At 41.4% G+C, this 26,024-nt stretch overlaps 1 long non-coding RNA gene across 4 annotated transcripts in view; it reads left to right on the top strand.

Annotated features, from left to right (window-relative positions):
- The first annotated feature begins 8,627 nt into the window (after positions 1-8,627).
- LOC110286852 overlaps positions 8,628-26,024 on the top strand; it is a 35,571-nt gene continuing 18,174 nt past the window's right edge. The window contains exons 1-4 of one of the 4 annotated variants that reach the window (XR_003835705.1): positions 8,879-8,981; positions 14,644-14,766; positions 16,960-17,037; positions 18,947-19,111. This is a non-coding gene — a long non-coding RNA (uncharacterized LOC110286852). Of the gene's footprint in view, positions 8,742-8,878; positions 8,982-12,501; positions 12,632-14,643; positions 14,767-16,959; positions 17,038-18,946; positions 19,112-26,024 lie in introns of those variants that run through there. The other 3 variants (XR_003835704.1, XR_003835706.1, XR_002377168.2) reach the window with 3 other exon arrangements.

Raw genomic sequence — 26,024 nt, 5'->3', positions numbered from 1 at the left:
GGCTGTCCTGGCACTCACTTTGTAGACCAGGCTGGCCTCGAACTCAGAAATCCGCCTGCCTCTGCCTCCCGAGTGCTGGGACTAAAGGCGTGCGCCACCACGCCCGGCCCTCCCCTCCCCTTTCAAAGCAGTCCACATTCTCCCTCAAAAAGTAATCTCATATCCTGAACTAACGATTCTGAACCAAGGGCCTTTTGGTTTCACAAACTTCTAGGGCAAGGAAGTCTTGAGTGCTAGCTTAGATTTTTCTGAAGTTAATGCAAACAACTGCCACAAACCTGCTAACTTAAGACAACAGCAATATACTTTCCTGTAGTTCTGGACACTGAAAGTCTCAGAGCTAACAGGGCCATGCTCATTCCAGAGTTGATAGGGAAGAAATGGTCCCTTGTCTTAGTTTCTGGTGGCTGCACATAGTTTCCAGCACGTGTGACTTCATCTTTACATTTCATCTTACTTTGCACAATATTTCCCCTTGTGCATGTTTGTCAGATTTCTGTCTGCCTCAAGTATGTAACCACATTGTTACTAGGCTTCGCAGGCATAGTCATATAATTCAGTCCAAGGTCCTCAAATCAAAAATCATAATGAATCTGTTATTTTACCATTCTACAGTGATATTCACAAGTTCCACATATTAGCCAGGCAGGTGGTTCATGCCTTTAATCCCAGCACTTGGGAGGCAGAGGCAGGCAGATTTCTGAGTTCAAGGCCAGCCTGGTCTACAGAGTGAGTTCTAGGACAGCCAGGGCTACACAGAGAAACCCTATCTTGAAAAAAACCAAAACCAAACAAACAAGTTCCACATATTAAGAAGTAAATGTATCTTTTGAGAGAGCTGTTATTCAACCTACTACAGAACATGGTTTAAATCACTTTTATTCTCTGAGCTTGTTTAGTTATGAGTCTTCTTGCCAGGTATAAAATTAAGAGCGCTGCAGAGACAAGGAATGGATCCACAATTTTGGTTAAGTGGTTAGGGTTTCAAGTGTCTTCTTGTTGTTGTTGTTGTTATTGTGGTTTGAACCCAGTGCCTTGCACATACTAGGCAAGTATTCTACCACTGAGCTACATATCTAGCCCAGGTTTCAGTTACTAAATCAGAGTTCCTCCTTCATTTTCAATGTCTTGCATTATCTAATTTTTCTTATAAAACAAATAGTATCAAATGAATAATTTCAGGGACAATTCCAATGATAAAATGATTTAACATGCTTTAATAAAATAACTATAAGGACAATAATTATTTAATTTCCAATGAAGACTTGAAAGCCAGAGGCAGGATGATTATGGCTCAAGGCCATTGTTGGCTACATGTGGAATGTTAGACCAGACTGGTCTAAGTGACCCTTTGGCTCAAAAAGGTGTAATTTTATTATAATTTCAAAAAATGAAAAAGCAAAATAAAAAAAAAAACAACAACTGACCCCTCATCTTCTTTGTCTTTTGTTAGGGTTTGAACTTTGGGACCTGCGCATGTTATACTATCCTTCTACCACTGAGAGAAACTCCCAGCCATCAATTTTATCATATACTAAAAAAAAAAAAATTTAAGACAGTCTTGTTAATTAAGTTGCAAAAACTGGTCTTAAATTTCTGTTTATTCTAGGCCATAGCCTCTTATCTTCCTGCTTCAGCTTCCCAAATTGCTGAAATAAAATACAACAGTTACAGATGTATAAACATTAGAATATGAAATATAATGCAAAGTACAGTTATATACTATGCTACAGGTACATAAATTATATAGGAAATAGCAATAACATCAACTAAAGAAATTTAGTTATTCTCCAGCAGGTCCAACAAAAATATTTATTTTAATAAAATATTCTATCATTGCTGTGGATACCTAATTGAAAATCAGTGATCTAAAATATACTAGATTAAAATGAATAAAATATTGTGACCAAGTATTTTTTTTATTAATAGTTAAAACTGAAATTATGGTTAATAACACTCTGCTGTGGTTGCCTAGTGTCATTAGGCAAAGTACAACAAGCACTCAGATAAACTGTGATATCACTAGCTATTTTTCACAGAGACAATTTCTGAACATTTTATAAAATTTTATACACATTTAATATGGAGAGTGCTAACCCTTTCCTGACAGCTCTTTAGATTGGTTGACACTTCCTATGCTATCGTCAACAGAAATATCACCTGAATACAATTGTTTCCAGTACCTCTATTTTGATGAAGTAAAATTATCTCTTATTTCCATCTATGAGCCTCTGAAAATATCAAAATGGTTACTACAGGTAAAACTCCATCTTAGAAGGTATTCCATTTCACATTTAGAAATCACTCTTGGCAAGAAAAAAAGCAGTCAGGAAACTTGAATGATTAAGATAATATGGTTTGTATATGCTTGACCCAGAGAGTGGCACAATTAGGAAGTGTGGCCCTGTTGGAGTAGGTGTGTCACTGTGGGTATGGGCTATAAGACCCTCACCCTAGCTGCCTGGAAGTCTTCCACTAGCAGCCTTCAGATGAAGATGTAGAACTCTCAGCTTCTCAGGCCTGCCTGCCAGGATCCTGCCATGCTTCTGCCTTGATGATAATGGGCTGAGCCTCTACCTGTAAGCCACCCCAATTAAATGTTGTCTTTATAAGAGTTGTCTTGGTCATGGTGTCTGTTCACAGCAGTAAAACCTTAACTAAGACAGAAGTTGGTACCAGGGACTGGGGTATTGCTGTGATAGGCCTGACCATGCTTTTATTTGGAAGAATGTGGATTTGGGGACTTTGGATTTGGAAAGCAGTGGAATGCTTTAAATGGGGCTTAATGGGCTGTCCTAGTAGGAATATGGGAGACTTTGTTGCTATGAGTGATTAATTGTGCAGACCTGGCCCAGGAATTTTCAGTGGAGAATTTCAACATATGGGCTTAGAGACTGTTGTTCTGGTATTTTAGAGAAGAATGTGGCTACTCTTTGCCCTTGTCTGAAGAGTCTGCCTGAAGCTAAGGTGAGAGGTTAATTGCAGTGATAAAGGAAGTCTCAGAGATGCCCAGCAGAGACTTTGTTCTCTGGTTGAGTCTCCTGAAGAGAATTTTGATCGAGTGAAGCAAGCTTAGAAAGGAAAAATTTTAAATATATGGTTTAAGTATTAAACGGGTACCAGGAAGTAAAGTGAATTGGAATCCTGTGTTCTTGGTGATAGCAGATTAAGGCAGTGCTAAATTTAGATCCAGGCATGGTCGTACAAACCTTTAATCCAGGAGGCAGGCATACGGGTCTCTAAATTCAAGGTCAATCTACAGAGCAAGATCCAGGACAGCCAAACTTAGGCAGTGAAGAAGTTGGAAAACAGAAAGCTGGTGATAATGTAATAGAACGAGGGAGGTCATGTTCCAGCCCCAGGAAGCAGCAGAACTCAGCAGCTTCAGCCATGTGGCTCTGGCTTTAGAGTCAAGTGGAGAAGGAGACTACTGGGACAATGCTGGATAGCTGGAGCTAAGAAATTAGTGGTGATTAAGAAGAGACCACATCACTGAGGTGACATCTGGAAAGTATTTTTTTTTTTTTGAGAGCAAAAAGAAGCTGTGTTAAAGAGACAGCCAAGGTTGCACTTTGTGCTGTAGCTGTACTTATACAAGTATATGTACTTATACATATACTTGGTAATGTATATGAATTACCCAGGTGGTACTGGTTTTGAAGGCATAAAGGTGTCATGAAGAGCAGCTGAGGCTCTGCACTGTGAGAGGCTATGGAAGGCCATTGGTGAAGGTGCAGCCTCAGTTGTAGTTGATGGCCCAGGACTGAAGGGGTCATGCAAAGGATTTGAGGCTTGGTACCATGAAGAGAGCCTATGAGAGGCTATTGGTGAAGCCTAGTTGCAGCAGAAGACAGCAGCATATTATACATGCCGGCACCATGGGATGATCACAAAGAACAGCACAGCAATGGAGCAACCTGAGCTTAAAGTGCTACAGAGGGCAGAGCTGGAAGTGGCCCTTTTGAGGATCCCAGACATTGAAACAAAAAGCTGTAACATTGAGGTTGCCTTGGAGACCCCAAGATGTTTGAAATGCCAGAGCTGTGGGCTATCTGCTGAGGAAAGCTGTTAACAGGGAGTGGCCCAAGAGAAAGAAGTTCGTTGCATTCAACAAAGATGAAAAAGGAATTGGAGATCTGAAGACTGCTTTGACATCAGCCATGGAGATGCAGAGTTTGAAGTTTGTCCAGCTGGCTTACTGTCTTGCTTTGGGGATTACAGTTAATTAATTTGAATGAATCTCAGAAGAGACCTTGAACTTTGGACTTTTAACACTGTTGAGACTGCTATAGACTACAGGGACTTTAGAAGTTTGGATTAAACATATTTTTCATTATGCTATATTTAGATATAGCCCTCATAGGTCATGTTTGAACAGGCCTATGGTGGTCAGGGAGTGGAATGAGATGGTTTTTATATGCTTGGCCTAGAGAGTGGCACTATTAGGAAGAGTGGACCTGTTGAAGTAGGTTTGTCACTAGNTGCCTGGAAGTGAGACTTCCACTATCAGCCTTCACATGAAGATGTAGAACTCTAAGCTCCTCCTGCACCATATCTGCCTGGACACTGCCATGTTCCTGTCTTGATGATAATGGACTGAGCCTCTGAACCTGTAAGCCAGTCCCAATTAAATGTTGTCCTTGTAAGAGTTGCCTTGGTCATGGTGTCTGTTCACAACAGTAAAACCCTAACTAAGACAGATAGTAAAGAAAAACAAGTGTTAGGTACTTTTTGGAAAGTAACAGAAAAACTATTTAAAACCTAATAAGATATTTTATTAAGATCTAGAAACATACCTGTTTCATAAATGAGAAAAAACTATTAAAACTACTTTGAGAACAATTTCCAAAAATTCCAACATTCCAGGTAAGTACAATTTTTACAATTTAATCAAATTTTAATCACATGAAAACTTTATTTCAGTTACCAAACCAACAGAAATCTCTTCATAATCTGATTTTTGGAGTGAAGATGCAAATGTACTGTAACAAAAAAGACTAGAGACTGAATTTAGCTATGGCAGTTGCTACCATGGGTGATGCCTTATTTTCAATTTCCCCCATAGCTGACCAAACAAATATGTCTTGCTATATAGCCCAGGATAGCCTGAATTTGATGATTCTCCCACAGCTTTGTGCTCATTGATTACTGGATTAAAGACCTGTGCCCACTCTATGTGGTGTGTGCACGTGTGTGTGTGTGTGTATGTGTGTGTGTACACACACATGTAAGTGTATGTATTTGTAGTGCTTTGATTTGTTTTGTTTTTTTGAGATGGGTTCCTAAATAGTCTTAGCTAACAATGAACTTACTGCAAAGCCGAATCAACTAAAATATTGGCTAGAGACAGAGCTGGACAGTCTCTTAGCACTCTGATAAATAAGCCTTGTGAACTATCCTACATGGTCTATAAAGAATGGAGCGAGGTGAGGATCTCACACCTTTATTCCTAGTAGCCTGAGGTAATATAGGCAGTATTGAGGTCTGCGTGGTCGAAGGAAAGTTGGTAGGTGTTAGCAAACACTGTTATTTTGCTCCTACCATACTTAACCAGCTTTCACGAGATAGATGGTTCTTTATTGGTGGCTATCCTTTTGTTCAAAAGAGAACAAAGGAACCTGACATGAATGTATACTGATACAACTCTTGTGTGTCCATGTGTGGGGAAGCAATTTAGAATACTTTATGGCCTTTTTCTTTATGAAATTTGAGAAGTACAGTATACACCTGAATTAAGTGTTCTCCCACCCCTCTGCTCCACTTTATTCCCTTAAGACAGGGTGGCCTCTCACTGAGCCTAGATGTTGAGGTGTTTGGTTTACCAGATTTTTACATGAGCTGGGGATTCGAACTCGGGTCCTCATGCTCTTTTGCAGCAAGAGCCCTTATGGATTGACCCATCTCCCCAGCCACACCTAAGTTTATTTGCACTCAAGTATAGGCTCCAAATATTTTTTTTCAAGACAGGGTTTCTCTGTGTAGCCCTGGCTATCCTGGAACTCACTTTGTAGACCAGGCTGGCCTCGAACTCAGAAATCAGCCTCTGCCTCCCAAGTTCTGGGATTAAAGGCGTGTGCCATCACCGCCCAGCTAATTATTCTAGATCAGTGGCAATTTTCATAACATTGACTTCTTTTGTAGCTGGCTAAAAATGACCTTTCAAACCTGCTGTTTAAAAAAATCAACAGGATTAGCCAGCAATGTAACTCAGTGCAAGAAGCCACAGAATCAATTTCTTTCAGGGAAAAATATACAAACAAAATCCCCACTGTCTTAGTTAGGGTTTTACTGCTGTTAACAGACACCATTACAAAGGCAACTCTTATAAGGACAGCATTTAATTGGGGTGGCTTATAGGTTCAGAAGTTTAGTCCATTATCATCAAGGCAGGAGCATGACATTGTCCAGGCAGGCCTGGTGCAGGAGGAGCAGAGAGTTCTACATCTTCAACTGAAGGCTGCTAGCAAAATACTGGCTTCCAGGCAGCTAGGGTTAGGGTCTTAAAGCCCATGCCCAAGGTGACACACCTACTCCAACAAAGCCACACCTTCTAATAGTGGGACTTCTTAGGCAGAACATATACAAACCATCAATTCCACTCCCTGGTCCCCATAGGCTTGTTCAAAGCACTCTTAACACTTAACCAGAAAACAGTCTCTGCTGGGCTTTTTTTAGACTTTCTTTGTTAATGCAATTAACATAAATCTCTTCACCTTAGCCTCAGGTAGACTCTTCAGACAGGGGCAAAACCAGCCACATTCTTCACCAAAATACCACAAAAACAGTCTCTAGGCCACATACTGAATTTTTTTTCCTCTGAAACATCTTGGGCCAGGTCTGCACAGTTCAAATTATTCTCAGCAACAAAATCTTCCACATTCCTACTAGGATGGCCTATTAAGCCCCGTTTAAAGCATTCCATTGCTTTCCAAATCCAAAGTCCCAAAATCCACATTCTTCTAAACAAAAGCATGGTCAGGCCTATCACAGCAATACCCCACTCTGTGAGCAGACTAATGCAACTATTATAAAGGACAACATTTAATTGGAACTGGCTTACAGGTTCAGAGGTTCAGTCTATTATCATCAAGGCAGGAGCATGGCAGCATCTAGACAGGCATGGTGCAGGCAGAGCTGAGAGCAGTTCGAGGCCAGCCTGGTCTACAAAGTGAGACAGGACAGCCAGGGCTATACAGAGAAACCCTGTCTCGGGGAAAAAAAAAAAAAGAAAGAAAGAAAAGAAAGAATTATAATTTCCAGGTCTTAGAGAAATGGCTCATCAGTTAAGAGCTCTTGTTGCTCCTGCAGAAGACCCCGGTTTGGTTCCCAGCACCCACACAGCACCCAAGAAGCCCTTTTCTGGTCTCTCTGGTCAGGAGGCACACAGGTGGTCCAAATGTATACATGCAAGTAAAACACACACAGAAAATACAATCTTTTTTGCTTTTTGATCATGGGGCTGGAGAGATATCTCAGTGGTTAAAAGTACTGGCTGCTCTTCCAGAGGTCCTGAGTTTGATTCCCAGCACCTACATGGTGCAAACACCCCTTTATCTCATTCCAGGGGATTCAGCACCCTCTTCTAGCCTCTGTGGGCAACAGACACTCACTCAGTGTACAGACATAAATTCAAGCAAGAGACCTAAAATATAAAATGATCTTAAAGGTTAAAAATAAATTTAAAATATCTATTTTGATATACTGCTTAATTTTGTGCTACAAAATGTTTCTCTTCTCAGTAGCACACTAGCAGTAGGTACTGTTAGTATACTCATTCTACAAAAATAGAAAACCAATTGAATACCTAATTAATATGTCCACGTTGATAGTGGGTGTGTGGAGAATTCAATCCAGAAACTGCACTTCAAAAAGTCCCTAGGGGCCATTGAAATGGCTCTGGGGGTGAGAGCCTGACGACTTGGGTTCAGTCCCCAGATCCCACAAAGTAGTAGCAAAGAATTCCTGAAGAGTGTCTTCTGATCACCACCATGGGCGTGCCTTGGCACCCTTGCCCACAAGCACAATAAAATAGCCGCCGCATTTAAGGTCTGCAGTGAAGTCACACAGGAACCACAAAGATGGGAAAGAGGGTAGAAAGGGTTTCAGGTTCAAAGTGAATACATCAGAAAGGGCACATCACACTTGGGAGGCAGATTTATGAGTTCAAGGCCAGCCTGGTCTACAGAGTGAGTTCCAGGACAGCCGGGGATACACAGAGAAACCCTGTCTCGAAAAAACCAACCAAAAAAAAAAGGGGGGGGTCGGGGTTGGAGTTGGCCCAGCAGGCTTAAATGAGTCACGATAAACTATCACATGGAGAAAATGATTTTCAACTTCAAAATAATTGGTAACTGAGCCCACCTCAAACAAATGAGATGGGGGCAGGTAAAGAATTTTATCTGCTTTAGCACAAAAGATGCTAAACTGTTGCTGGTTGTATGGAATTGGCCCGCCAACGCCCGGCAACTCTGGGGTGTGGGGGAGGGGTGTCAGCCCTGGTTGGAAGTTGGAGCCAGCTGGGGTTGAAGGAGGAACGCGCCGCTGCACGGCGTCTTGGGTGGTCCCGGAAAGCTGTCACGAGAGTCTGGGGGCGGCGACCTTCGCAGAGGCTTCTGGGATCGGGCCCGGTGTGGCTACTGCCGCTACTGTTGCCGATGCTCCCGGAGGCCATACGGCTGGATCAGTCAGCCCCAGAGAAGAGGACAAGATGGGATGTCGCAGCGGGGTCTCTCCGGCTCAAGGTTAGAAACCTCCAGCTGCCAAAGTCTCAAAGAGATGGGAACTGAAGTGAGGAGATTGGGGGCTGGGGGGCGGGGGAAATGGATGAGAACGGACGGAACTCCCGGCGACTGTTGATGACGCCACAGCGGCGCGAGTAGCTGTTTCCGGTGTGCTGGCCGCTGGGTTTGTTTTGTTTTGTTTTAGGTTAGGGATCGGCGAGATACAAGGATGGACCCTAAAAGATGAAGCAAAGATAAGAAGTAGGCAAAAAAACTGTTGCTGGCCAGTCCTCACACATCTAGATCGTGTTCGTATGAAACTGTCTGGGCCCTTCTTTGGTTTCAGATCCATTCTGTGTCTGTTGGGATGGTTGTTTTGTGTTACACGTTAACGAATCGTGCTCTTGCCTTGTTCAGTGGATTCCGTAGTCCGCTGTGAGCTGGGGGGTGGGGGTGGGGGAAAGTAGGCTTTAGTACACTTCACTTTCTAACAACTGTCATTTACATTTGAATTGGAACAGTTAGAGCACAAAAAGTTAGCGACCCAGGAGCTCTGGAGAAATGGTTGGCCGAGTGCTCTCTTTGATGTGACTGCTTTCACACCTTTTGGATGGATAAATAAATAAATAAATAAAGCCAGCTTTTCCTCCAGACATTTTTTCCTCGGGGCTGTTAGCTCCCGGTGCAGCTATTTGGCCCGAGTGAGGAGTGGGGGCGGACCAAGAGCAGGACCCCTGTGGGAAAATCAATCTTAACCCGAGATCAGAATCTACTCCTGCACTCGGATCCTGTTTGTAATCTGGTTAGGATGTCAGAGCACTCTGCATTTGAAATTTTTGTGCTACGTCTTTGTTTTGTAGGCCAAGTCAGTTGACAGCATGCAGTCCCAAACTCTTCAAAACCTTAAGCAAAGTTTTAAAGATTCTGAACGGCCAGAAATCGAGATGTTTTATTAATGAGAGAAGCAAGGGATGAAGCAGGTTGCTGCTTCTTACATTCTTCCAGTCGTTCTGTTTCTCTGAGGGACTTGTTTAGACACAGACTGCTGCTTCACTTATATGAGTTTTTTTTTTTCCTTCATTATGTTTTTGGGGGAGGAAAGCTTCCTAGAATTTAAATTTTTAACAATTTGCAGGAAGCAGCACCCGTCACAGGACTGTCCTTGGAAACCTGTTGCGCTGGCATCCCTAGCCAACCTGTGTCTCACAAGTGTATCAGGATAGTGATGAGTGTGGCCCAGTACAATTTCTAGACCACAACTTGATGCCACAGTGCCAAACATTTGCACACAGTTTGCCACAGAGGTGACATATAACTTTGAAAGTGTTACTGGAGGGCTTCAGTTCTAATTACCAAGTAATGTTTCTGCTGACCAGGATTCAAATGCACCCTCACATTAACAAGAAAAATAGTTATGGATACAGGACTGAATTTCGTCACCTTTTCAGTCTGTCTCCACCTTGCCCATAGCAGGGTGACAGATTATAGGAAATATGATGCAAATATCAGGAACTATATGTCCATAGGTTGTCTTAGACTCAGGTTACAATAACCATGTAATGGGTCTTCTTCCCTGTACCAAATCCTAGGTACCAGGGCCTTTGGGTTGATCTGTTCCTCCTACCCATGTGGTATTGTGGGAATCCTAATTCCTGGGGACCCATACGAGTGGGGAGCTGTAGGAAGCCCAGAACACTCCCAAATGGATTTTACTTATATGCAACATGAAAAAAAAATATGTGTTTGGTCATGCATACTGATAACCTGTGTGTGATAAGAGTCAACCTTGTGTCATTCCTTAAGCACCATCCACTTTAATTTTGTTTTCTTGTTTGTTTTTCTGAGACAGGGTCTTATCCTGTAGCTCTGTCTGGTCTCAAACTTAAAAAGATCTGCCTGTCTCTGCCTCTGCTTTAGGCAGGGACTAAAGGTGTGCACCACCACACCCGGAGTCACCTTGTTTTTGGTTCTTGGTGTTTTTTTTTTGTTGTTGTTGTTTGTTTTTTTTTTTTGAGATAGGGTCTCCTACAGGCCCGGGATATCACCAGTGATGACTATCCAGGAAATTCCAGGGATTTATATATCTTTGCCCCCCTTCACCCCCAACAGAGGTAGGACCGTAGTTTTAGGTAAGTTCTGGGGGTTGAACTCAGGTTGTCTTGCCTGTTGTGGCAAGCACTTACTGAGTAGTCTAGCTTCCTAGCATAATAGAAACAGCTTATCATTGCTAGAGACTGGTATCATATGCCTGTAATTTCAGCACTTGGGAAGCAGAGAAAGGAAGATCAATTTAAAGGTAAAGGAGACCTTGCCTGAAACAAAAACAAACAAACAACACAAAAAATCAACTATTTATAATTCTACCAAGTGTGATAATGATAATGAATGCAGAGCCCACCAGAGGACACTTTTAAAGCTGAATAGACAGTCTTTCTTGCGAGTTGGTGACTGCACTAGGAACTTGCCCAAATCATGCAGCCCTGATCCTTACAGCCCTTTGTCTTTTATGCACAAAAACCACATCTGGGTTGTCACACTTCAGATATTAAGAAGCAGAACTACAGAAGCCACCCCCCCCCAAAAAAAAAACAAAAACAAAAAACAAAAAACAAACCAGTGTTACTACATTTTGGGAGACTTTCTTAGAACTACAGACTTAGATCTTTGATGGATTAGGTCTCTTTGTTCCCATTTTGGCAGGTGTTAGGGCCTGTTTGTTGGCTTTGAAGGTCAGAATGGTGCCTCTAACATGGTGTCAGTTGTGCTAAGGTCTGGGGGCCTGTTAGAAGTCTATTGAGGTTTTCTAGTCATTTCAAAATTGTTTTTTTCCTACTGAATATAGAGTTGAGTTCCTTATACTGTTATCAAACCTCTTAGGTATATTTCAACTTCCTTCCTTTCTGGATGTTGTGTCTATATTCTCATTTGGTTTGCTTTGTTGTGCCTTCATTTGGAATAGTCCTGCTATGATTACTTTTGTTGCTTTGGGGTCCAAATCCAAAAATCTTTGTAGACAATGTCATGCTGTTTTCTTTTTTTTTTTTTTTTTTTAAAGATTTATTTATTTATTATATGTAAGTACACTGTAGCTGTCTTCAGACACTCCTGAAGAGGGCACCAGATCTCGTTAAGGATGGTTGTGAGCCACCATGTGGTTGCTGGGATTTGAACTCTGGACCTTCGGAAGAGCAGTCGGGTGCTCTTATCCACTGAGCCATTCCTTACTGGCAAATTGTTTTAGAGTTGAGGAGTGGGGCTCTAACAAACCAGATGGCTTGGACTATGATGTAGAAAGGCACTGTGGGTTTGACGGCAGGCAGGGATACATGTTGACTTCCTACCTAAAAATAAAACAACAACAACAACAAAAAGCACAAATATAATAGAAGGATATTATAATTCTGAGGATTCTATAGCAGAAACTAATATCATGAAACATCTCTGCTGCTTAGGAATATGACGAAAGTCAAGCAAAAAAAGCTGTAGCGCCAGGGTATTGAACATAGCACATTGAAAGCAGGGGTTGAATCAGCAGCTAAAATGGCTCACAATATACTGCGGATCACTGAAGAGGAAAATGAATTCCTACTTCAGTGATGATAGAGTGTACCTCAAAGACAGATTTGGGGAAATATTAACAAATAAAAATGGGACAGACCAGGCATTTTTTATGTTTAAGCATAAAAGATGCCTGGATTCAGGAACCCCACAGGGTCAAACCAAGGTTGGAGGTTGGAATGGGGAATGTATGATGTGATTTCCTGGCTGTTTCTGGTGCAAGGTTCTAGTTGATTAGCAGCTTTCCCTGAGGCCTTTGGGCGGAGACAATGAGACCAGAGCTGGCAGTAGAAAGGATGTGAAGAGCCACACCCAGCTACCGGAGTGCAGACACCTGGGAGCCAAAGTGAAAGGTGACTACAAGGACGAAGGGGAAGGGACAGAACCAGTGATATAGTCTCAAAACGTGGCAGCATATCAATGTGTTTGTTCTGGTGTGTACTGGAGCATTTTCAGGCTCTTATTGGTGAGCAGCTAGCGGGGTCTAATGGGGGGGGGGCAGCAGTGGACAGATTAAGGGAAGATCAGCAAATCAGTAAGTGCTGGCCAGAGTATACGTATCTGCTTTGTGTCTAGATATAATGAATTTAGTGCCTTGGTTTCTGAGTGCCAGACTGGCTGCTCTTGTGAATACTCGGTTTGGAGCGCTGGGTGAGCCAAAGGAGTAACACTTTATTTTTGCTCTTTGCAGCCTACCAGTTGCCATCTGCTTTGTAGGAAGACATAAAAAGAATGTTTTGTAGGATGATGCATATTGTGTCAGGAAGATTTATCCCGAAGGAGTCTGGGACAGGAACTTTAGTGTGGGGCATAAACATATTTCAGTATTAAAATACGGTAAAATTCTCCTTTCGTCATATTTCTGACAAAGTTCGGTTTCTGTGTACTAACTGGGACTGATGTAACTTGGACCCCTGTGAAAGAATCTATTTTATTTGGTGATAGGATAGCATTTCCTATTTCATGTAGAGCCTATAATCTCTAATCTGAAAAGCAAAACAGGAACTCAGGGATGAGCTTAGTGCACATTCAAATTTGTCATTCACATTTTTTCAAATTTGTGACTGTGAACTGTGTGCCTGCCCCAAACTCTTAATCACAATTTAAATTAAATTCCCTGGCAATGCTACTACAATTCTTCCGATATACTATACACAGCTGACATTGGGGAACCTGAAAGTGTTAGTAGCCCACAGCCATAAGGCCTGGGCTAGATGAGAATGGTCTTCTACATGACATAAATAAATTGCTAAAACTACATTATGTATATATATGTATATATATATATATATATATACATAGATATGAACATGAATTTTTTAAAGGTTGTTTTAAAAATTATACGTGTTGGTGTTTGTGTCTCTGTGTGGCTATGTGCACATGAGCGCTAGCACCCTTAGAGGCCAGAGTGGGGTCGGATTCTCTGGAGCTAAAGTTATAGGCAGTTGTGACCCCCCTGATGTGGGTGCTGGAAACTGAACTCAGGTCTTTTGGTAGGTCAGCAACTGTTCTTAACTGCTGAGAATTTTAGTGTACGTATATTTAGCTCCTATGAATTTTAGTGTACCTGTATTTAGCTCCTATGAATTTTAGTGTACGTATATTTAGCTCCTATGAATTTTAGTGTACCTGTATTTAGCTCCTATGAATTTTAGTGTACCTGTATTTAGCTCCTATGAATTTTAGTGTACGTATATTTCTGACAGAATCTGGGGAACCAGAAGTTCCTAGTTTGTCTCACATCCTAGTTTGTCTTAAATTTTCCTCAGTGGTATTAAAAGAGGGAAAAACAGGAAATAAAATTCAAGAAGTGGGTATTTGTGGAATAAGCTGTGGATTCACTAATCAGAACTAGGAAATTAGTATTGATCCTCGTGTCAGGGGAAAGGGCTATTGGCCGTGGTTCACGTTTACCCCGAGAATGACATTTCCTTAGTGATCCTGATTCCTAGCTCCTCTTCTACAGGACCTCTGTAGGGAAGGCTGGTCACATATGAATGATGGCCCACTAGAGAGGAAGGCATTTAAATACATCTTGTTTTCACAGCGCACAGAAACTTTTGACTTTTTCACACTATTTTCTTGTACATTGAAAAGTTGTGTATGTATCTGGGGTCACAGTATGATATATGCATGATATGGAATGATGAAATCAAGAGAACTAACACCTAAAATACTGGTGGTTTCTGATATGAGCATTTGAAATATTTCTTTAGCACTTTTGAAACCTGTAGCACCCTGTTGTTGTTAGTAGTCCCCATCCATTGCAGTGATCTCAAACATTCCTCCCATCTAATTGAAGATTCCGCCTACTTTGTTTACTGTCTTTCCTTTCTCCTTAATCTCCATTCTCCATACCCTGCAGGTACAGCATTCAGCTCTGCTCCCATGAATATGGCTGGCTTAGAGGAGATTGAAATTTTGTCCTTCTGTGTAGGCCTGGCTGTTTTCACTTCACACAAGTTTCCTTCCTTTGGTGTGTGGCAGGGTAAGTGCATATGTGCAGGTGGGTACATGTCTGCATGGGATCCCATACACTGTAGGCATATATGCACCTTTTGTTTTATATGGTGGTTTCCTCCAAAAGGAAACATGTCCAGGAGGGCCTGGGACGTCTCGTGAGCCGCAAATGTCTGAGAGAACAGGAAATTGGAAGATTTTTTTTGAGGGCCTCCCTAGCCGTATGAAAAGGAGTACACATGTCTAGGTGTGGAGACTGGGAAAGGCAGCTTCACAGAGATGAGATGATCAGGCTATCTGCAAGCCGGCAAGTGCCCCAGGGTTAGTAGTAGCCTTTGTGTGGAGGTGGGCTTTGGTGATGGAGCTGCTTTTGAGTCACTTCTGCTCCTTATAAGGACCTCCTCACTCATGCTGCTATCAGTAGGTCCGGTAAAAAGTGGTTCACCAAGTCGGACTTTGGTGTAGTGCTTACTTTAGACTGTTGTAAGTTCCCTTTCTGAGGTGACTAGACGTGTGGTTGTGCCTCCTTAGTAAAAAACCTCTGGCTGTAAAAAAGAAAAGTCTCAAAAAAAAAAAAAAAAAGTAAAAGGTCTCCCACATCAATCTTCAGACCATCTATACCAGTTTGTTCTTTAGATAGGGTCTCTCATTGGCCTGGAACCCTTCCTGGAAGCATGACCCCAAGGGATCTGTGCCCATCTTTACCTCACCAGCCCTGGGCCAATATTACAAAGATTTGTTTTATGTGGATGAATGTCCCGTAAGTATTGTGCACTGTCTGCGTGCCTGGACATCGGGGAGGAGGGTTTCAGAGTTACAGACAGTTGTGAGCCACCATGTGCTCTCTACTGCAGAAGCATCTCTCCAGCCCCATGGGCAGCATTTCTTTGTGTGTGTGTGTCCCTGTGTCCAAGTGCATGTCCACTCTAGAGGTGGTGGAACCTGGAAGAATGGAATCAGTAAACGAGGCAGACTAAAGTCCCATGCAATAGCTAACTTTATTCAGAGCAACAATTTACTACGCTCTAAGGGTTAAGAAGGGTCACATGAGTAAAGTTCTCAAGAGTTCAAACACTTACAATCACAACTACAAGCCATCTGTGGCAAAGAACCATGTCTTTCTATAGAGGCATATAAAGGATAGTTTAAACATTTAATTGGATAACAGCTGCAAGTGCTAATGAGTAATCTAAAGTAAACTCAGCCCTATCTGCTACACCTGGGAGGAGCAAGAACACACATTCCAAGAACAATTTGTTTTCTTGGAGTGTTCTCACTAGCACTCAGAATTCTCCTCACATGACTGCATTCCTGGACCCTGTTCAGAAGTACGTGCGTGTGCATGTGTATGTATGTGAATGTGTGCATGTGTGTGTTTGCATGCACCATACGGAGGTCAGAGATTGATTTTGGGTATTTTCAATCTCTCTCTCTTTTTTTTTTTTTTTTTTTTTTTGCAACAGAATCACACTGATTCACTTAGTCTGACTGGCCAGTGCCCCCTAGAGCTTCTGTTGTTCTGCTTCTCCAAGGGGGGGGGATTATAAGTTACCCCTCCAAGAGTTTTATGTGGATTTTGGGGGTTGAATTTAGATCACCATGCTTACTGGACAAGCACTTTACAGACTGAGACCTCGCCATAGTCCCCTGACCCAGTCTTTTGTACTTGGGTTCTGGGGAAGAGCATTAAGTTCCTTGTTCTTGCAGAACAGTTGTTTTATGGCCTTTATCACTTCAGCAGCTGAGCAACCCAGTCTCAGAATTTTTGAAGGCTATCAGGTATTCTGGTTTGTGTGTGTGCGTGTATGTGTGTGTGTGTGTATACACACACAATTTTCTTTGTCCATCCATCAGCTGACAAATTATTAATTTTGCCCTTTTTGTAATGCTTAAGTCAGTATTGGCATGTATCCCTTCCCATCCAGTTACCAATTTCATATCATTTGCATATGAAACATTGCAGGCTGGGGGGTATAGCTCAGTGGTAGAACTTCTACCTGGCATGTGCCTGGATTCAGATTCTATTCATAAAAAGCACAATGAAAATGGAATTTACATACATATAATGCAGTAATATTTTCCTTTTATTTTATTTTTTTTAAATAGCATAATTAGTAAGAGAAGTTCTAATTTTCCCTATAATCTGCATGAGTTCCCTAGTCCATAAATTCTCCAACGCTTATCTGTGTCTCTGATTTTTTTTCTCTCTCAAACTCTTTAGCTACCCCATCCATCTTCACCTCTCCAGAGGAGTTTGATGGAGTCCCATAGATTGGTGTATGCATTTATTCCTTTTGGGGTAAGGTCAAAGCAACTCCTTACAGATCCTTACAAGGGATCTATACATTTCTGAGTCTGTTTATGTCCAGCATTTTTACATTGTTTGTCTTATGTAACAAAGTGAATTTGTTCATGTTCATTATTGTATGCTTTGGATTGTAGTGCTAAGATGGTCTTTCGAAATTAAGAAAAAGTGATTTTTCTGCCATTATGGATTTCTTTAGTGGTTTGTGGCTTAAAGCGAAGAACACAAAATACCTGGTTTGTATTAAAATCCCCTGTGAGTTTCTATTTACAGTAGAACTCACAGTCATACTTAACCCATTGTCAAGAACAAATGGTGTGGTCTACTTTCTGGTAATCAGCTATATGTAAAGTAAGAATCAGAAAGGCAGACTAATTGGCCAAGAAACTGTATTAGGAGTCAGTGTTTAGAAAACCATATAGGGAGTTTTGTTTTCAGCCCTGCTAAAGATCTCCCCACCATAGAAGACAAAATCCCTGTAAGGAGTCAAAAGCAGATCAGAAGTATTGCTGTGGCCAACCTTCATTTAAAGCCTCCTTTTAGAGACTGGCTCTTAATAGTCTTCCGGAAAATGACAGAGAATTACATCTGCCTTTGACACCCTCTTGCCAACCTGAAAATGGTCAGAACAAATTATCAGAATTTTCATTAAGCTGCCTTCTTTTCAGGCTGTCTTCCAGATCATTGTCCAGACAAGTTATAAAACAAAGGGAAGCCCAAATCAAACAGACAGACAGCAAATAAAAGCAAAGACATCCATGGAACCAGGCACAGTGGTACAGTAGAGTAATCTAAACACTCAGAAGGAGCAGGTCTCCGTGTGCTACCTAACAGTTCCCAGTTCAGTGACAAGCATGTGGTGCTAATGTGTAAAACTTAAAAAGAGAAAAGCCAGTTAATTAACAAAACAATAAAGCCGAAGCAATTAAAAAAGGGCTGCAGTGGCATACACCGGCTGTCTCAGTACTTGGACTACCTGCTTTAGTCCAGTCTTGGATAAAGAGTGAATTTGAGGGTTGCTAGAGCTACGAAGTGAGTTGCTATATAGCAGATACTCTCCTCCTCCCAATTCACATGCTTACTTAGGGACAGGCTCTCGAATCTGTGGTTTAATATGTCTGTGCTTACAAGGTGTGCAGTGAAAATCTGGTAGTAACCTGAAGAGACTCCTGATTTAGATAGGAATATTGCCGTTTACATTGTCCTGATTGTCATTTCATTAAACAGAAGCAATTGGAACACAAAGAGTAAGAATAAATATGTTACTTATTATTTGGATGGTAATTCTTCTGTTCTACCGAGATCCCAAACTTGGTAACAAGGAGAGTGATCTCAAAGACTGCCATCTGGCATTTGGTACTTAGCAGTGGCTGCTGTGGCAGGTGGGAGCATCAGTTCTTGGCTACCTAGTTTGCTAACCCAATAAGTGCTATATAGCTCTTAAGTGGTCAAAGTAGGATTCTTTGTTCCTTGGTTCCAGCTGGCTTAATTAAAGTATTCAAGTAAGCATATGTATTGGGATTCCTCAGTCTTTAAAAAAAAAAATGATCAGGTGCATGCCATGGTATACTGGTAGAGGTCAGAGGTCAGGTTCCTGGACTTGATTTTTTTTTTTTCTTTCATTGCGAACCCTGGGCATCGAACTTAGCTTGTCAGGTTGCCACATCACTGGCCTTCTGCAGAATCTACTGCAGCTCTTTTGTAGGCCCACCACGTTGGGTTTCCTTAACCTTTAACTCAGGCCCATGTCATAGCTCTTAAGAGAAGGACTGATTTCCTTTGGCTGTAAGTTTTTCACAGCCCTTTGGAACTCTCCTGGTGACTAGGACTTGCCTTTCTGGCTTTTTAGAGGCCTTTGTGTTTCTTCAGCATTAACTCTTTGCCCTGATTTCTCATTCTGCAGCCTTACGTCCTGCTCTGGCCACTCTGGAGCGCTTCACCTTCTCCATCTTCAGCTGGTAACAGCCAGCCATCATTCTTGGCATGCCAGCTTTCACGTGGATGCACGTGTCCATCACTCTCTGCTGATGCTTTGTGTGATCAGCTCAGCCTGCGCTCCTAAATATAGGTAAGAAAAGACCACTTGAGAAAAGTTGTTTATTGGACCTGATGTTACAACATCATAAGAAAGCACAGTAGAACTTATCTAAGCTCTCAACCTTCCTAATGCTGAGCCCCTTTAATACAGTTCCTCATGTTGTGGTGACCCCAACCATAAAAATATTTTCATGGCTACTTCATAACTGTAATTTGCTACTGTTTTGAATTTGAATGTAAATATGTAAATATGCAGGATATCTGATATGTGACCACAAAGGAGTTGTGACCCATAGATTGATAACTGCTGATGTAAACCAACTCATTGAGACCAAGCAACCTCTTGACACATACAGAGCCACTGAGACTTGTGTTTTGGACCATTCATAGCTAGAACTTAAAACTAGTGACAGAAGTCCTCTTTCCTTATCATCAAGGGAAGGCACCCCTGTAGTCTAGGTAGAAATAGTTCCAGATCCATCTAAGGTTCACCATGGCTTATGATAGCAAAACAACTGGGACAGTTTCAGACAACTCTGGATACATTCAAGATCAGGGAAATAAGCTGGGACTATCATATTTTTTAAGGGATCCCTGGAATGCTCTGTTGCTGGCAGAGTAGTCCAGCTATGTGACTGACAGTCCTTTTGTTCAAGATCATCAAGGCAGCAAGAGAGAATTGAACAGCTGGCAATTAGAGATCTCATTCCCATATCTGCTGTTGTCTTATTTACAGAAAAATTCAAATCAAAGAGTCCTCACACTGTCAACTTAATCATGTGTCATTAGTATTGACAGTGACTTTTCCAGTGATTAACATGTTCCTCAGTCAGGGTCTCAGGTCAACTCTTCTTATTGGTCTCAGATATATTTCCTGTAAGAAAACCTACTAAGGACCACCAGACTACCTCAGTGACAAGGTCTAGCACAGTTCCTTGAAATCGTGATTTAACAGGTTTTAAAAACAGAATAAAGACAAAAATATCCTCCAGGAAATTTTCCTCCAGGCCTTGAGTATTCCTAGTATTATACCAATGTGCAGCCCCTTGGAAGAACTGAGCAGTATGTAAACTAGGTTTTGGTTGGTCGGTTGGTTGGTTGAGAATGTTTGGAAGAATTTAAGTAAGGAGCTTTGCCTTAGCCACCAAGGTCTCTCCTCATAGGTGCAGCCTGTGATACTGAGTTAGGTCAGCACACTACAGAACTCTTAAATTTGCTGGTCTGACAATTTGACATATTTGTGTGTACTTCAATTTTGCAAAGAATTCATTTCACATCAGGGAATTGTGTATCTACCAGAAAATTTTAATTCTGAGTTATACAGCCCAGTGCTTTATAAGCCAGAAAAGTAGTACTATTGCAAGCATTCTAAGTCAGTGATTCTCAAATTCTCCATTCTTTGACAAGGCCAATTAAAACATAGGCCACTGGGTTCCCTATAGAGGGAAATGCTAATACTACTAAGTTTAGGATCATACTAAAAAATGTTATCTAAACCAACTGGAACGAAGTTATTTATTTTCTTGTTATCTATAGTTTCTTGAATTCTTTTGGATATTAGCCCACTATCAGATGTGGAGTTGGTGAAAATCTTTTTCCTGTAGGCTGCTGTTTTGTGCTATCAAAGATGTCATTTGCCTTATAGAGTCTTTTCAGTGTCATGAGGTTCCATTTATTAATTGTTGATCTTAGATCCTATGCTACTGATATTCTGTTCAGGAAGTTGTCTCCTATGCCAAAATGTTCAAGGCTATTGCCCACTTTCTCTTCTATCAGATTAGTTTATCTGGTTTTATGTTGAGACCATTGAACTGTTTGGAGGTGAGCTTTGTGCATAGTATAAGTATGGATCTATTTGCATTCTTCTATATGTTGACATCTAGTTAGACCAGCACCTTTTGTTGAAGATGCTGTCTTTTTTTTTCCAGTGTGTTTTTCTGGCATCTTTATAAAAGAAAAATCAGGTGTCTATAAGTGTGTAGATTTATGTCTGAGTCTTCAATTGAATTCACAATGACTATCTTTAAAGGATGGAATTTACAACAAGGTTTAAAGATTAAGTAGGTCTTAGAATTAAATTAAAAGTTCCTTTGGGTTTTTGAAACAGGGTCTCGTGTAGACTAGGCTGGCTAGTAGCTCCATATACAGCTGAAAATATCCTTGACTTCTTATTCGTCTGTCTCCACCTCCCAAGCGTTAGGGCTACAAGCATGTACCACAAGTTAAAAATATATAAACTTCTTTTATTATACAACATTTCTGTTGATAAATGAATTTGTAAGGTTGGTATAGTGCATTATTTTGATTTAAGGATTATGGAAAAGTGCTATATAGTAAACCTCAAGGCTACAAGAATTATGGCCCTAATAAGTATCACTTACTTATTGTTTTTAACAGTGAATCTTTATTGGATGACTTTATGAAAAACTACCGAGAGAATTCTCTGTAGGCCATTTTGTCTTTAGCAGTTGTGTTGAAATTTCTTGACTCTCATTCAGAGGAAAGGCAAACTAGATCCTAGGATATGGCCTTCATTCTCTGTAAAAAGGATTTTCTGTGCATGGATGTTTTGTCTGTATGTTTGTATACCATGTTCATGCCTTGTTCCCCTGGAAGCTGGGATAGGGAGTCAGCACCCTTATAATTGAAGTTGCAGACAGTTGTGATCCACCATGTGGTTACTAGGAATTGAACTTAAGGTCCCTGGAAGGTCAATAAGTGCTCTTAGCCGTTGGCTCATCTCTCTAGCCCCTTCTTTGCCTTTTTGTGTCCCCATAATTTCCATGTCTTTTTATCCTGTGTCAAACTCAAGTTACCAAACAGGTCTTTCTCCTAGCACCACGCAGGAGGATTCTTGCCTTGGATCATTTCATTGACAAGTCTGGCACTTCTTGGGGCTCCTTACTAAAGGGTATCTCTGTGGATGGTTAGGTACATTGCTAACAGTCAGACCTGAGCGAAATTGTCCCAGAGAAAAAGACAGATGGATTTTGTTGTGTATTGCATAAAAAAAAATTTACTTACTTTCATTTACATCTCCATGGATATGAACAAATTCCATGTTAATGAGGTTCAATTTAATGTTATGTTACACGTGTACGATGTGGAATTGTCAATGCGGGCAGTGAGATTCATCCCAGATACTTGATAATGCCATTGAAAACTACTTCAGGATGAGCTTTAATAAAGCTTGCTAGAGAGCTTTGAAATAGGGAGACTGATTTAGCACATACTGCAGATTTAATGGGGGCATTCAAAGGAGTCATATATGCATAAACTGCCCAGAGGATATAATTTATGAGTTCCAGGACTGAGTAACATTTAAGAGCTAGGCACAAAATTAAATGAGAAAACAATGAGCTAATTTTCTTATTTTACTGAAATGAATTCCTTTTCCAGTTGTAATTGTTAAAGTGTTTCATCAGCTGTACTGTCTGGGGTATGTAGCAACAAGTGCTTGTCTAGGTACATTCACGATCACAACCAGCAAGGCTGCAGGTAACCAGTTCCTTTGTTGTTTTTACCAACCTTGTTTGAGCTGTCTTTGGGAAACGGCATTATTTCTGCAGGCAGCTTATATTTCATCAGTGTGCTGAGGTTTCTCATTTAGTCTCAGGTTCTGGGGGAAGTGCTTCTTCCCTCATCACCTCCATACTTTTCTCTGATTTTTAAGCTTGTCTCGGAATGATTCAGTCAAGCAAATTTATATAACTATTATCTGACATATTTAGTTTATCAGATATGAACATTAGAAATAGACTCACAGAATTTTCAAAGCTCAATACTCTCTTATTACCATCGTGATTATAGTGATATAAGAGCTCAAAAATCTTTCCTCTGGGGTTGGAGAGATGGCTCAGTAGTTAAAACACTGAATGGTCCTGAAGAGGACCCAGGTTTGATTTCCCAGCTGCCATAAGGGAACTCACAACTGTCTGCAATTCCTGTTGCAGGGGATCCGCTGCTCTCTTCTGACCTTTGCAGGTACCAGGTACACATGCGGTGGGGGCAGCCAGAGCACCTACACACACAAAAGAATTAAGTGAAACTGATTTTTAAAAATCATTTTTCCTATCTAATTGAAGCTTGTCTTATTTTGACCACCACCTCTCCACTACCCCACGCCCACCTTCTACTTCCTAGTCACCACCCCTCTAGCTTCTGTCTCTGACTGTAATGGAATGAGATTTCACAAAGGTAAGAACATGCAGTATTTGCATTTCTCTAAAAGCCTGGCTTGGTTCACTTCATACAGGAAGTATCTATAAATGTTGTACCTTGTGTCAGGTCCTTTTTCCTTTGAGACACAGTCCCACTATGTGGTCCTGAAATGACGTGAAATTGACTGTAGAGACCAGGTTTGCCTATAACTCACTGGTAGCCTGCTGCTGCTGCTTCCCAAGGGCTGGGATTGAAGTCCTACACAACCACACCCTTCTGTCTCAGCTCTAGAAGTGGAAACTTTCAGTTCAAAACAAGGAGAAAGTTTTACACCACTGGTTCAGACTTTTTAATGAATTAAATTTTTTAAATTTAAAAAAGTTAAATCAATCAATTATATTTAATTTAAAAAACACAAACAAGTGGGAGAGTGTATTTAACAATTACTGAAATGTTGTTGGGGGTTAAATGAAAGATAAACGTGTAAGCACTGTTCCATTGTCTACAGCCCCTAGATTACTTCTAATCATTTATTATGTACTCCAACAATATATATTCTGTGAGATAATCCTGTCATTTTTATGAATTACAATTTCTAGTTCAGCTAATTGCTTCTTTTCTCATTAGCACATTAGAGGTATATATTGCTAGTATGCCCATGTTTCCGAAGAGGAAGCAATGGAATAGCAGGCTTCAAAGTTTTGCTCAAGATGTCCTGGTTCTGATCCAAAAATAAGTGAAGAGTCCAACCTAGAAATTCTGGCCCTGTGCTTCAGGCATGCAGGGAGAATTAGGTATGAGACACAAAAATGGGAAACAGTAGAACGTTACAGATTCAGATATGGCACATTGAAAGTCAGGATTGGCCCAGCAGCTTAAAAGAATCACAATAAACTGTTCTTATAAGAAAACTAATTCTCACATCAGAATGATTGGTAAGCTTCCAAATCAGCTTAGAATAGAAATTGGGGGAAAGGTTCAACAGATGAGAAAGGGACAGGCCCAGCTCTTGTTTTAGCATAAAAGATTCCAAGTACAAGAACAAGTTGGCCAATGCTCTGGCCCTATAGCCAATTCCAGGTCATTTCAATGCCCTGGAACTCCCAGGGTTGAGCCTTGGCTAGAGTTTGGAGATGGCTAGAGAATTGGGAGGTGGCTCCCTCAAGCTGTGTCTGAAGCAAACTTGTAGCTACACCTCTGGAAGGGATCAGAGGCTGGAGCAGACAAGACCTGGCAGGAGATCAGAGGCCTTTTTCTTTCTCAAGGCCACATTGAGAAGGGACCACTGAATGGAGGATGTAAGAGATGGGCCTAACTCGGCTTCAGCAGAGGACACATCACTGTTTTGGGTGCTTGGATACAAAGCATCCCTCAGTTTTTCTTGATAAGAGAAGGGTGGCACACTGTTGAAAGGAGCGCTGAGATTCTGGAGAAGGTTGTTGCCGCCCAGAGTCCATCTGTACTCTGCGGATCCCATTCGGATGAATTTTATGCAGTGTTCTAGGCCAGTGGTTGCAGATTCCCACTACTGGTGGGAAGATTCTTCTGAGTGCCAAGCCTGTGCTCAGTGTTGCATTTGAGGCTCTGGGGTAGCAGAGGAAGTAAAGCTTTTTTTTTCTCTCCCTCATTTGGAGCTCAGGAACTGAACTGACAAACTTTAGAGGGCCATCTGTCTTCTGTTAGTGGAACACACCTTTAATCCCAGCACTCGGGAGGCAGAGGCAGGCAGATTTCTGAGTTCGAGGCCAGCCTGGTCTACAGAGTGAGTTCCAGGACAGCCAGGGCTACACAGAGAAACCCTGTCTCGAAAAACAAAAAAAAAAAACAAAAGAAAGAAAGAAAAAAAGAAAAGAAAAAGAAAAACCTACTGTGGACAGGACACCAAACTACCCCAGAAATGGGTCTGAGTGGACTCGTTGATATAGTGCTTTAAGATACTTCGAGGAGGGTTTGGGGAGTTAGCTTGTTATAGAAATAATATGCCTTCACAGTGAGAAATATCACCCTGCACACTTAAGAGAGTGATAAAGGAAAATCTCTACTGGAAAAGTCTGGCCAGCTGTTGCTAGTGCCCAAAGAAGAGCAGGCCCCGATAGAAGATTTCACTAACTTATATACACCTTAGGCTTATTCATTTTACAGTCTCTGTAGTCCTCCAGGACCCAGCTTCCGCTTTGAGCAATTTAAGAGGCAGGAGCCTGCAAGTCTGGCCACCTGGGCAGATGGGTGATTCACACAGCAAGGATTTTGCCAGAGTTTTAAAGTATGCTAGTGTTCTTTTCAGCTTGCCCACCTGGCTGAATCACACTTTTCCTGATAAGACCGCAGGGAGTGCAATTACAGCCCAGGACTTAAGGGCAGCTGTGACCCTGTAGCTATTCAGGGACAGATCCTCAAGATAGATCCCTGTTGAAGATACCTTCTTGGGGATGCACCTAATGACCGCTCAATCTTGATAAACGGAGATGCACATCCTAGCACAGCAATTCTGCTTATCTCAAACAGGCCTGCATAGCTCACTACTCATCTCTGAGGTATTTTGGAGGAATCAATCCCTGAGCTAAGTTCTGCTCTCTGGTTTAATGTCTCCTGAGCAAAGAGGTTAGTGAGGCCTTTATAACATCCAGTCTATCAGTTTGAATTTCTTCTGCATCAGTCTCCGGGATAAGAATTGTTGGTGGGGCTGGAGAGATGGCTCAGTGGTTAAGAGCACTGACTGTTCTTCCAAAGGTTCTGAGTTCAAATCCCAGCAACCACATGGTGGCTCACAACCATCTGTAATG

Source organism: Mus caroli, chromosome X (genome assembly GCF_900094665.2).
Source record: "Mus caroli chromosome X, CAROLI_EIJ_v1.1, whole genome shotgun sequence".
Classification (NCBI taxonomy): domain Eukaryota; kingdom Metazoa; phylum Chordata; class Mammalia; order Rodentia; family Muridae; genus Mus; species Mus caroli.
This window is presented reverse-complemented; position numbering and strand designations above follow the sequence as displayed.